Below are 14232 nucleotides of genomic sequence, written 5' to 3' on the forward strand. Positions count from 1 at the left end.
ATGAGAAACCAAGATACAATAAAGCAAATCCAAATGAAGAAAAAAAATAGAGGGCAATGTAAAATATCTTCTTGGAAAAACTGCTGACCTGAAAAATAGAAATGACAAGTGGGAGCAGCTGGGTAGCACAGTGGATAAAGCACCAGCCCTGTATTCAGGAGGACCTGAGTTCAAATCCGGCCTCAGACACTTGACACTTACTAGCTGTGTGACCCTGGGCAAGTCACTTAACCCTCATTGCCTGGCAAAAAAGAAAAAAGGAAAGAAAGAAATGACAAAAAGGTCGATTTCAGAAAGGCCTGAAAGACTTGTATGAACTGATGTATAATGAAGTGAGCAGAACCAGGAGAATATTGTACACAGTGACAACAAAATTGTTTGATGGAGAAATGTGAATGATTTAACTATTTCCAGCAATACAATAATCCGAGACAATCCCAAAGGACTAATGATGAAGCATACTAACCACCTCCAAAAAAAGAATTGGTATTGATGGAACATATGCTATTTTCTACTTTCTTTCATTTTTTAAATTTTATTCATTTTCTTATGAAACATGACTAATATGATAATGTTTTACATAACTGCACATGTATAACCTATATCTGATTGCTTACCACCACATGGAAGGGTGAGGGGAAGGATGGAAGGAGAGCTAGAACTTGGAACTCAAAACTTTAAATAAAAATGTCTGTTATTATTTTTAATAAATAAATGAAAAATGCCCTATGGACATGGAGGGTCTTTGAAGGGGGGGGGAGAAAGAACACCATCATCCTTCAAGTCACCCAGGCTTGCAACTTAGATGCCATCCTCTACTTCTCACTTTCTCTCACCCTTCCCTCCATCTAATCTGTTATCAAGAACTATCAATTCTACCTTCATAACATCTCTCAAATATGCCACCTTCTCTCCTCTTACACTGCCCACCACTCGGGCACAGGACCTCATTACTCAGCTGTCAAACTGATCTTCCTTAAGCACTGGTCTGGCCATGTCATCTGTCTATTCAGTAAAGTCCAATGGCTCCCTATTACTTCCAAGATCAAGTATAAAATCTTCAGTTTCTGACCCCTTTCTACCTTTCCAATCTTCATACACCTTACTCCCCCTCCCCCTGCCAAGTATTCTCCCATCTAGTAACAATGGCCTCCTACCTGTTCCTCCCACTCTGTCTCCTAACTCTGGGCATTTTCACTGGCTGTCTCCCTCCTTGCCTCTGCCTCCTGACTTCCCTAAAGTCTCAACTAAAATTCCACCTAATACAAGGTTGATTCCCCTTAATGCTAGTGTCTTCCCTCTGAGATTATCTCCAATTTATCCTGTATACATCTTGTTTGTACATAGTTGTTTGCATATTGTCTCCCCCCCTTTGGACTGTGGACTTCTTGAGAGCAGGGACTGTCTTTTGACTTTTTTTTATATCTCCAGTGCAGTGCCTAGAAGATAGGAAGGGTTTAACAAATGTTTGTTGACTTGACTGGATGCAAAGCACTAATCTTTAAATATGACACAGTCCCTGATATTGTGAAGCTTACAATCTAGTGAGGCAATATGACAAATTGCTGTAATATGAAATAACACAAAAGAGCATAAGAGACATACAAAGTGCTGTGCAAGACCCAGGAAGGAAGGGTCATTGCTGATTGGAGAATTAAAGGAGGCCTCTTGGATCAAAGAGGTAAAGATAAGTAGGAATTCAAAAGATGGAAGGGGGGGGGGGGGGCAGCTAGGTGGTGCAGTGGATAAAGCACTGGCCCTGGATTCAGGAGGACCTGAGTTCAAATCTGGCCTCAGACACTTGACACTTATTACCTGTGTGACCTTGGGCAAGTCACAACCCTCATTGCCCCACCAAAAATAAATTTAAAATACTTAAAAAAAAAAAAGATGGAAGGGGCAGGGAAGGCATTCCAGAAAGAGCACAGTGTGAGCCAAGGCTCGGAGCAGAAATGTATAGCATGTATACACACAGAAGACAGAAAACAGCCGAGCCAAAAGTGGCCAAATAAATAGCATAGTATTCATTGAGATGACAGAGATTTGGCCATCATGTAATAACACTGAAATCACAACCAAAAAAAGCCCAACAAACCAGTAGTGACTAATATGTAATTAATTACAAAGTACCTATTGCTATGTGTCAAATAGTTTTAATGGCTAGGGATTACACTTTGCCTAATTCTCCCTTTTCTCCCTTCCAGTCCAACTTCAAGAGATACAAATGTGAACCTCGGCTACTGAATAGCATAGAGTTAAAAGAAACCTCAGAGGGCCTCTAAGTCCAAATCCCTCATCACAGATGATGAAACTAGAGCCGAGAAAATTAAGTGACTTTCTCAAGGTCACACAGATAATAAATAAGCACTGAAAGTAGGATTTGAACCCAGGTCCTCTGACTCTATTATCAGTGCTCTTTCCACTATTATGTTGCTCTTCAGTGTAGCCCAACTCTTCATGATTCCCCTGAACCAGACTGTCCCTGGGGTTTTCTTGGGAAAGATACTGAAGTGACTTTCCAGTAGATTAAGGTAAACAAAAGTTTACTGACTTGCCTAAGGTCACACAACTAATAAGTATATGAGGCTGAATTTGAATTCAGGTCTTCCTGACTCCAGACTCAGAACTCTATCCACTGAGCCATCTAGCTGTCCCTACTGTACTGCCACCTATATAGTAGGTATATGTATAATAGGGATGGGATGAAGGCAAGCCTACACTTCCCAGTGTGGTGAAGGCACTATTTTTCCTCTGCTATCTAGGACCTGAGAGGGATCACTCAACTGAAGAAGTTCCCAATATTCCATTTTCCATGAGACTTTATACTGGTGGTACAGAAAGAATCTGTCACAAGATATCCAGCCTTAGGCATTTGACACTTACTAGTTGTGTGACCCTGGGCAAGTCACTTAACCCTCAATGCCGCAAAACAAAACAAAACAAAAAAAAGATATAAACACTGATTACTGAAAGATATCTCAGAATCCTAAGGAGGGAAAAATGTAAATGTGGTGTCTAGGAGTCCAACTGTACTAGCATGATCCGAAGACTCCATAAAGTAAGGAGAAAGTGCTTCTAAGAACAAAGAGATAAGGGCCTAGTTGCCTGATCCTGGGAGAGAGAATGACTCTCCTATTTTGGAGTCATGAGTCTCAGAGCAGCTGTTTTCCTATGCAGTTCTAATGGGAATCAGACATAAGTTTGCACTCATTTGGGAATGGGTATTGAGATGTTTTATTATTACTTTGCATTTCAGTTCTTCCTGATTAATTTTTTTTAATTTCATCCATTCTTTATCTGATTTGCTAGCAACATGCAATGGAGTTTAGATGATTTTAAGCTGGGACTGGGGTTTGAGTCCATGAGGTACACTTATTATCTAATATATACCACAATGAATCTGATGATTCATTAGAATCCAGAGTCAAGTGAAATACAGGCTATCTTACAGATACTGCCCTGTTTTGTCAGAATTAGGCCTTGAAAACAGGACATTTTAGCCGGTTCCCAGTCTCCTGAATTATTTTTTTGTTCTTTTTGCATTTTGAGACAAGTGACTATATCTCCAGTGTTGACATGTAACTGTGGATCTCAGTAGATCTTCAAAAGCAATAAAATGTTCATAACAATCAAGAGCCCAAGATAATTATTCTAAAGCTGGGCATAAGGATGATGGTTTACATTTTTTAAATTTTCACATGAAATGCCAACATGGTTGCAAAATAGCAGCATGTGTGTCACACTAAGAATCTTTTACTTTTTTTTTTTTTTTGGTGAAGCAATTGGGGTTAAGTGACTTGCCCAGGGTCACACAGCTAGTAAGTGTCAAGTGTCTGAGTTCGGATTTCAACTCAGGTCCTTGTTAAGGGCTAAAATTCTAGCTAAACTGCCTAAAATATCTAATGAGTGGTCGCCAATCAATTACAAGCTTTAGCAAGAGTTAGACTTTTAAGCATTTATTAAGGAGAATAAGAATTTGGTAAAGAGAGAGAGAAAGGCCTAGATTCCTATCTATTAAAGGGAGAGCACATTTCTAGCTCCCTTCTCCGCCAGTGTCCTCAGGAAAGAGCGCGAGACTGAGCGCCAGTCTCTTCCTTCCTCCTCCCACTAGCCCGCGTCACTTCCTGACTCCTGGTCTTGCCCTCAAAGACCTTCCCTTCATGGGCAGAACTCTTCTACAGTAAGTATCCAGCAGGTGGCGTTATTCCAATCGTTACAGTCCCCCCTGTTGTTCCTCAAGAAACAAAATGTTTCCTTGACGGAACAGTAAAAAGAATATAATAACTATTGCTAACTAATAATATGTGAACAACAATATAGAAAAGGAAGAGAGGAAAGTTTTGTCCAGAGGGGCGATTTTTTTTTTTGTCCTCATGAACCGACGCTTTGACATTAGTCTTGCAAAGGGAGGGCCTCTGCAGAGAATACATGTTACAGATGGTGTATATTATAACAGAAAGAGAAAAAAAAAACAACAAAAACAACAAATCAAAACTGTTCATTTAAAGTCTCTAAAAGTCTTTTCTTAGATGTCCTCTAGGTGTAGTCGTGGAATGGAAGTCTTTTCAGGGGTTGAGGTGTGGATGCTGGTAATCAGCCAGGAAAATTTCCTACAAAATTGAGCTTAACACAACTTTAAAATAGCTTTGTCAATAATCAAATCAAACAATAAAAGTTCTCAAAAACATGTCTAAGGGAATTCAGAATCTTAGTTGCTACACATGAAACATATAATAAAACAAAAATTGAACCATTCTTTAAAATTATAATATTACTATAGTCCCCCCCTTATGGAGGGTAATTGAGAAGACAATTGCTGCGATATTAATTATTAAAAATAATTTTTTATCTTTGTTTTATCACTTTTTGCATCATCTGCCTAATTATCCTCATGCCATTATGAGAAATTTAAAAATCTAATATAATTGGTAACAGGTGTCAAGGCCAAATTCAACACTGTATTTATCATGACACCTGAGATAATTATGGGGGTTACCATAAAAGAACAGAGAAATGATGGGATATGAGCATTCCCACACTTGAGCAATATGTACTGCCCATACAGTATGCCAGGCTTAAAATAGGTGGATGGAATATATGTCCATGCCACCGAACATATTGGAAGAAACTGAGTCAGACTTAATCAGATGCATGGGATTGAGATGTCCATGGCATCAGGCATATAGGAGGGAGCATAGAAGCCAGGCGTAGAATAAGATGGGTGGGATGAATACTTCCAGCCATCTGTACAATATTGTGGGGAAAAATAAAATAAAATATTAAACCAAGAGACTCCAACCTCAACATTAGTCAAAAGCCGTTCCCTCGGCCATACCTTGACTTCATGCATGTCTCCCCTCATGTGACAATTCAGTGTCTGCTCTTGCATGTATTCCTCTTGTGATTGGATGGCATCTTGGCCAACTGGCATCTGATAACTCAGAATAAAGGCAATTAATGTTTTAAATGATAAGTTCCCATAATTCCAAGTCTCATATGGATTTAAAATTGAGGATAATAAATGATTGCAAAAAATGTGAATACATCTTGACTCAGAACACAATATATAGTTATGCAACAATTTCAAATAATATCTTTTTTTTTTACTTAGTATACAATTACTTTTGTGAAAAATCAGAACATACTTAAATACAAGTTAAAGCACAACACAATCTCAAAGAAAACTTTTTTTTTTTGAAAATAGAAAACTTTTACAAATGTTCCTCTCTTTTTTTTTTTGGAATATGCTTATCAAAAATAATACTTCTTTACACTTGCCATGGCAACCAATTTGCCAGGGAAATGCTTTAAAGAGTTTGATCAAATAATCAGTTGAGAAAAAATAGCAAAAACAAATAACTCAGAATATGGGAGCACAATACTCCTAGAATTAACATTGTATTATGAAATCAAAACCATCTTGCAATTTTTCAAAATTAGATAGATAAACGAATAGAAGAAAATACACGTGGAATAATAAAAGACAATGAAATTCAAACTAGGGAAATCTAAATGAATATGAATTTAATATCAATAAGAGTATTATAAAATATAAACTGGACCACATGACTATAAAAAGCTTTTACAAATATTCTCCTTGTTTTAAAAACTAAATATAAAACACAATCTCAAAAGCATGAAAATCTCTATGAAAATAAACCCATACCATTAATTTCAAAATGTATATGTAATAGCATAGAAATCCTATGTAACCTCTGAACTGATATTAATACTCTGAGTGAATTCAGAACACCTTTGATTCCGATATCTAAAATCCCCAATACTCATATCAATACCTTGCTGCTTACTTCTACATTTCTGTAAAATATATACCCTTCCATGGCAAAAGAAGCGGAGTCTTGAACTATGGTGATGATTGTCATTCTTATTCAGCTTAAGTTTTTCTTCTTTAACCCCTCTATATTGTCTGTCGGGCTTTTCACCATACAAACGCTTTATAAGATTACTAATTAAAGACAAAAGCAGGTTAGCAAAATTATGAACAAAACGAGCATATCTGGAATTTAAAGGGCTTTCTAAGGTTGTCTCAGAAGCACAGCCAGCCTGGGGAAGGGCTGAGCCTGAAGCTGCAAATGTAGTTAGAGAAAGTTGCGCATGAGCATTAGATCTCTGGACTTCCCAGGCCCGGGAAGCAATGGGCTTGGCCATGGGAGGAGTAGAGGGTGGGGTCTGGAGAGGAGGGGAGGGACCAGAGCAATTTGAATCAGACTTGATTTTGAACTCAGGCCTGGATTCCTCTTCCCCCACTTTGCCTCCAGGTGCTAGGGGATTAAAAGCTTCTAGAGGGTGGGTCATTGCCTCCAGGCATGCAAAATTAGAGCAACAATTAGTGTTAGAACTGGGAAAAGCTGCAGGAATCTCTTCAGGTTTCTCTGAAAAAGCATGGTTGGGAGAGGGGGAGATATTTCTTTGTGGGAGTATGTTGCTGGCTCTTCTAACAAAAATAAAAAGAAAAATAGAAAATCCACAAAAACAAAGCATTAACATGATCTTATCTCCCATTTGTCTGGTTAAACAGACTAAAATCAAAAATAGGATAATTAGGGAGTTTAAAAGGTCCATTCGAAAAAATTTGAAGGAAAACACAGCCAGTACACCAGTACTTAGCAGTTAAAGGGAGAGGGAGGGGAAATTTCTTACCCAACCAGAAGATCAGAAGAAGACTGGGGGTTAGCTTTCCTCTTCGTGGTCAGCCATCTGTTAAGGGTTAAAATTCTAGCTAAACTGCCTAAAATATCTAATGAGTGGTCGCCAATCAATTACAAGCTTTAGCAAGAGTTAGACTTTTAAGCATTTATTAAGGAGAATAAGAATTTGGTAAAGAGAGAGAGAAAGGCCTAGATTCCTATCTATTAAAGGGAGAGCACATTTCTAGCTCCCTTCTCCGCCAGCGTCCTCAGGAAAGAGCGCGAGACTGAGCGCCAGTCCCTTCCTTCCTCCTCCCACTAGCCCGCGTCACTTCCTGACTCCTGGTCTTGCCCTCAAAGACCTTCCCTTCATGGGCAGAACTCTTCTACAGTAAGTATCCAGCAGGTGGCGTTATTCCAATCGTTACATCCTGCTGACTCCAGGGCTGGTACTCTATCCACTACACCATCTAGCTGCCCCAGAATCTTTTATTTTTTAGTAAATGGTTTAGTTTTATTAAGTTTTGGTCAACTGTTTAACTTCCACAAAATACATGAATTCATTTATGTGAATGTTGAGGCGTCATTTTTGTTATTATTTGTAGAAAATATGGTATAATATTGTATACTGAAAATCTAGAGACAGGTGTTTCTGAAAGGTGGTCAGACTAAAAAAGAGGTGAGACCACATGAGATAGCCAAAAAAATACTGGATTTCCTGTACTGAATTAGGAAAAAGTAATCACAATGAGCCAGAATGGTTTTTTGTTTTGTGGGGCAATGAGGGTTAAGTGACTTGCCCAGGGTCACACAGTTAGTATCAAGTGTCTGAGGATGGATTTGAACTCAGGTCTTCCTGAATCCAAGGCCAGTGCTTTATCCACTGCACCACCTAGCTGCCCCTTTTGTTTTTTTGTTTTGTTTTGGAGCCAGTATGGTTTTATGAAGAACAGGAAATGCTAATTGTGAGAAATGGGTAGTTGTCTCCTCTCAATGTGGATATAACAGTCAGTCATACTCCCCTGACCTGTTTGTAGGACAAAGGTCTCAGATCCCCTCCTCCCCCTCAGGTTAGCAAGGTCACATGGTTCAAGGAGCCCTGGTCTCAATTAGGTCCTCTCCAGAGTTCTGTCCATATAAGGAAGTATAAGGTCCACTCCTGAGTTATGCCCATACAAGGAAGAGGGGTGGGAATACTGTGTTCTGATTAGCTAGTTTTTGCTCGTAGATTGTAACCCCAACCAGTGATGAAAAAGGGGAAGGTCCATTCGAGTTAGGGACTAGGGTATAAAACAGGGCCTGCGAGTCCCCTTTTGGGGCACCCACTAGCTGCACACTAGGGTGCCTCCTTCTCATGAGAAGAAAATAAAGCCTTTGTCACCTCGCTACTGAGTTCCTGAGAATTATTGAGAAGAGGATGGATTTTTCCCTCACACTAATCTAATCTCCTCCCCACCCTTTTGTTTTTCTTTTTCTTTTTTTGGTCAGAGTTACTAGATTGCTGTACATATAATTTACCTGGATTTTGTTAAAACATTTGACAAAGTATCACCTCTCATCTAGATTACTGCAACAATCTTCCAGTTGCTCTCCCTGCCTTTGTTATCTCCCCACTCTAGCCTTTTCTCCATACTGATATGTCAAAGTGATTTTTCTCAAGCACAGCTCTAACCACCTCACTCAATAAACTTCAGTGACTCCCTATTACCTCTAGCATTGAATGTAAGTATCTGTTATTCTAATTGAAACATTTCTGCTTAGAAAAGACAAAGAGGAAGGCAGAGTTACCTCATGGCTCTGAAAATCTTTCTCACAGGCCATTTCTGAGATAAAGTTTATGATATTCCCAAACGACACACAAAGTCTGTCAGTCAACCAATAATAACTAATTAACCACTATGTATCTATGCGCCAGTCACTCAGCTAAGTGCTGAGGATGCAAAAAAGGCAAAAGACAGTCTCTACCCTCAAGAAGCTGTCACAGGAGAGGTGGTGGTGCTTGGGTATTCCCCAATAAGGAATGACACTCTCGCACACAGTCCAATTAGAATTAAAGTGGTGTCTTATTGGTGCTAGGAAAATGACCCAGGGGGACATCAAAGACTTTACCCCTGGGGGAGGAGGGCTTTGATAGAGAGGGAAGGCAAAAGCTTTTATGGAGGACAGATGGGGTGTCTACTTGAAACCTGGAAAGTTCCCTTTTAGGAGAAGGGGTGGGGAAAGTTTGGATGCTTATCATTGTTAACCTGGAAATTAAGGAAACAATCAATATAGAAGAAATAAGGTCTTTAATCGGGGCAGAGAAACTATAGCTGGTGGTATCGCAAAGCTCGGTAGCTAGGAATACCCAAAGATGGGAACAGAGGACAGGGTTTTAATGGGGTAACGGAACCAAAAGATTGCTCCAGAGTGACATATAGCTAATTAATGTAAATGATCCTTTGACAAAAGAAATAATAGAACAGCTCCTAATTTAAGTATAGGCGTTACTCACTCTGAATAGAAACTACTTAATGCAGGTGGACCCTTTTTACATAATAACATAAAGTCTGGGGAGTAAGGTGGGGAACATTGGGAGGGGATAAGTTGCTTGGGGGAAGGTCCATAAGTCCATTGAGTCTGGAAATGACAAAGACAGCCCCAGGCAATTCACCTGCCTGGGAAAGAGGGGACTGGGTGGCAAATCAGTTCTCAGTAAATTTTGTAGTTCTCATCATATTCCTGAGTATTGAGGGGGATTTTTTTTTAAATGATGGTCCTGACCTCTGGGGTTCTCCCTGTCTCCTAGAACTGGTCAGGTAGTAGCCACACCTAATTGACCTTCCTGCTATAGAATTTTCTCTCCCCTTACTTCTCAGGTGTGTCTGTCCTAATATCTAGTTGCTCAGTCTAAACTCTAATAGTTGCTTGGTTCCTCTATATGTCTGTCCTGTTGTCTGGTCATCTTTGGTTTTGCTTCTCACAGGAGAAACTTCTGATTTATGCTAAGCCTCATGTCAAAGCTGACAACTAAAATGGATCCCAAAGATCCATAATGAGATAAAAACATGAGAGTCTGGGATAAAATTCAATCAGCTTTTCCCCACCCTGCTGTACTGCTATGAACTCTCCATGATGCCCTCCCCTGCTTTTAGTTTCCTCTTTGTGTGTTGTATTCCCTCATTAGATTATAAACTCCTTGAGGGCAGGGGCTGTCTTTTACCCTTTTTTTTTTGTGGGGCAATGAGGGTTAAGTGACTTGACCAGGGTCACACAGCTAGTAAGTGTTAAGTGTCTGAGGCCAGATTTTAACTCAGTTCCTCCTGAATCCAGGGCAGGTGCTTTATCCACTGCACCACCTAGCTGTCCCCTGCCCTTCTTTTAAATATCCCTAGTGCTTAGCACAGTGACTGGCACTTCATTGGCAGTTAGTAAATGTTATATTGACTGAGTTAACATTTTGCTTCATCAAACAGAATAATAATCACTTAACTTTCAGCACAGGTGTGGAGATTGCTAAAGATCATTCAAGTCCTCTTTGACCATTACCTTCGATGATTCTTCTTTCTAGATGAACTCAAAAGATACTTCCATTAACTTCAATAATCACAGCTGTCTTCTTCTCTTAGTCTGATCCTTACTCTGGCAGCTAGGTGGCGCAGTAGCTGGAGTACTGGAGTCAGAAGACCTGAATTCAAATATGGCCTCTGAGACTTTCTGTGTGACCCTGGGCCATCTCCTTAACATCTGTTGGCTTCAGTTTCCTCGTTTGTAAAATGGGGTGGGGGTGGGGGAATAATAATAGCATCTATTTCCCAGGGTTGTTGTGAAGATCAAATGAGACAAAAATCTTTAAAACTGCTTTGCAAACAAAATTCATCTGGAAGAATAAAATCTCAAGGATAATGTCATGGGGCGCAGAGCACCCCAGAATTTCTCTGGGGCACACCGAGGAATCTTCTCCTTGAGAAACTAAACCAGAGGACAGATAACGCCTAGAGGAACCAAATCGGACTGAGCTAGCTTGGGATTCCTACCCTTCATTCCGGTCTCCCTTACTCTGGAGAGATAAGTTTGGGTGTGGCTTCGGCCTTTGTGTTCTGAAGAGGGATCCGTAGCCACCCCTTACCCAATTCCTTTAGTCACTACCAGTGGGGGATGGTCCTCCACTGCTCACCCAATTCCCCCAGTTACCACCAGTGGGGGATGGTCCACCTTCATTAAAGGAACTTTTCACGGGCAGATGGTCCACCCCCATCAGTCCTCTATAAAAGTACCTTCCGGTCTCCTGTTCGAGGAGATTTGGTACCTCTGAGCCATGTGCTTTATGCCAAATCTCCCCATGAAAAGTCTAAGGATTTCTTTCATGGTTTCCCTCCCCCCACCCTTCCCTTCCCTTGCTCCTAAATAAACTATCACCTTATTCTAACTACGTTTTGTGTGCAAGAGGGTGTAATTCTTTAAAGAGGAATTCCCAAGAACCCCAACCCCAACCCGTACCCCATTTTCCCACTATATCAATATCAAGGGAATCAGTGAAAAAAATGCTAAAGAAGGTGGTCTAGGGGCAGCTAGGTGGTGCAGTGGATAGAGCACTGGCCCTGGAGTCAGGAGTACCTGAGTTCAAATCTGGCTTCAGACACTTGACACTTACTAGCTGTGTGACCCTGGGCAAGTCACTTAACCCCAATTGCCTCACTAAAAAGAAAAAAAAGAAAGTGATCTAGCAGTACCAGATCTCAAACTGTATTATAAAGTGGTAATTATCAAAATAATCTGGTACTGGCTAAGAAATAGAGAGGTGTGGGGCAGCTAGGTGGCACAGTGGAAAAAGCACAGGCCTTGAATGCAGGAGTACCTGAGTTAAAATCCAGCCTCAGACACTTGACACTTACTAGCTGTGTGACCCTGGGGAAGTCACTTAATACCCATAGCCCTGCCAAAAAAAAAAAAAAGAAAATAAATAGAGAGGTGGATCAGTGGAATACAACAGGTACAAATTACACTATAGTAAAGAACTATAGTAATCTAGTATGTGATAAACCCAAAGATTCAAACTTTTGAAACAAAAACTCATTATTTGACAAAGACTTCTGGGAAAACTGGGAAACTATGGCAGAAACTAGGTATAGACCAACATTTCACACTGTATTCTAAAATAAGGTCAAAATGGGTACATGATTAACACATAATGCCATAAGCAAATTAAGAGAGCATGGAATAGTTTATCAGTCAGATTTATGGATGGAGAAAGAATTTAGGACCAAAGAAAATATAGAGAGCATTACAAAATGTAAACCAGATAATTTTGATTATATAAATCAAAAAGGTTTTGGGGGCAGCTAGGTGGTGCAGTGGATAAAGCACTGGCCTTGGATTCAGGAGGACCTGAGTTCAAATCCAGCCTCAGACACTTGACACTTAACTAGCTATGTGACCCTGGGCAAGTCACTTAACCCTCATCGCCCTGCAAAAAAAAAAAAATTTTTTTTTGCACAAACAAAACTAATGTAACCAAGATTATAAGAGAAGCAGAAAACTGGGAAAGAATTTTTGAAACAATTATCTCTGATAAAGGCCTCATTTCTCAATTATATAGAGAACTGAGTCAAATTTATAAAAATACAAGTCATTCCCCAACTGATAAATGGTCAAAGGATATGAACAGGCAGTTTTCAGTTTTCAGTCATATTAAAAAATGCTCTAGATCACTGTTGATCAGAGAAATACAAATTAAAACAGCTCTGAGGTACCACCTCACACCTAACAGAGTAGCTAATATGACAAAAAATTAAAATATTGGATGTTGGAGGGGATGTGGGAAAACTGGGACACAAATTCACTGTTGGTGGAGTTGTGAAAAGATACAACTATTCTGGAGAGCAATTTGGAACTATGCCCAAAGGGCTATAGAATTGTGCATGCCCTTTGATCCAGCAATACCACTGCTAGGTTTATATCCCAAAGACATCCCCAAAAAGAGAAAAAGACCTATTTATACAACAATATTTCTAGCAGCTCTTTTTGTGGTGGCTAAGAATTGGAAATCAAAGGAATGCCCATCAATTAGGGGATGGCTAAACAATCTGTGGTATATGATGGTGATGGAATATTATTGTGCTATAAGAAATGACAAGCAGGGGAGCAGCTAGGTGGCACATTGGATATATGGTACCAGCCCTGGAGTCAGTAGGACCTGAATTCAAATGTGACTTCAGACACTTGACAGGTACTAGCTGTGTGACCCTGGGCAAGTCACTCAACCCCAACTGCCTCACCAAAAAAAAAGAAAGAAAGAAAGAGAGAGAGAGAGAGAGAGAGAGAGAGAGAAAGGAAGGAAGGAAGAAATAAAGAAAGAAATAAAGAAAGAAAGAAAGAAAGAAAGAAAGAAAGAAAGAAAGAAAGAAAGAAAGAAAGAAAGAAGGAAGGAAGGAAGGAAGGAAGGAAGGAAGGAAGGAAGGAAGGAAGGAAGGAAGGAAGGAAGGAAGGAAGGAAAGAAAGAAAGAAAGAAAGAAAGAAAGAAAGAAAGAAAGAAAGAAAGAAAGAAAGAAAGAAAGAAAGAAAGAAAGGAAGGAAGGAAGGAAGGAAGAAAGAAATGGCAAACAGAATGATTTCAGAAAAGCCTGGAAAGAGTTATGTGAACTGATGCATAGTGAAGTGAGCCAAAAAGCTGGAGAGGCCCTTACAGTGTATCTAGTCCAATCACTACCTGAGCCAGAATCCCATCTACATCCCTAACAACTGATTATCTCACTTTAAGTAGGCTGGAAAAGAAGGGTGTTTATGGTCTTTTTTCATATTTTCACCCTCTTCCCATAGACTTTTTTTTTTTTGGTGAGGCAATTGGGATTAAGTGACTTGCCCAGGGTCACACAGCTAGTAAGTGTTAAGTGTCAGAGGCTGGATTTGAACTCAGGTCCTCCTGACTCCAAGGCCGGTGCTCTATCCACTGTGCCACTTAGCTGCCCCTTCCCATATACTCTTAGCAGTGAAACCTTAGGATTTGGAAAATAGGCTCAAAATAAATCTATCTTTCAAAGCTGAGCTTACCTGAGTTGATGACATCATCATTTTTTCCATGTTTTTCCATCTTAGGAGGTACCTG

Source organism: Dromiciops gliroides, chromosome 3 (assembly GCF_019393635.1).
Source record: "Dromiciops gliroides isolate mDroGli1 chromosome 3, mDroGli1.pri, whole genome shotgun sequence".
Lineage (NCBI taxonomy): Eukaryota > Metazoa > Chordata > Mammalia > Microbiotheria > Microbiotheriidae > Dromiciops > Dromiciops gliroides.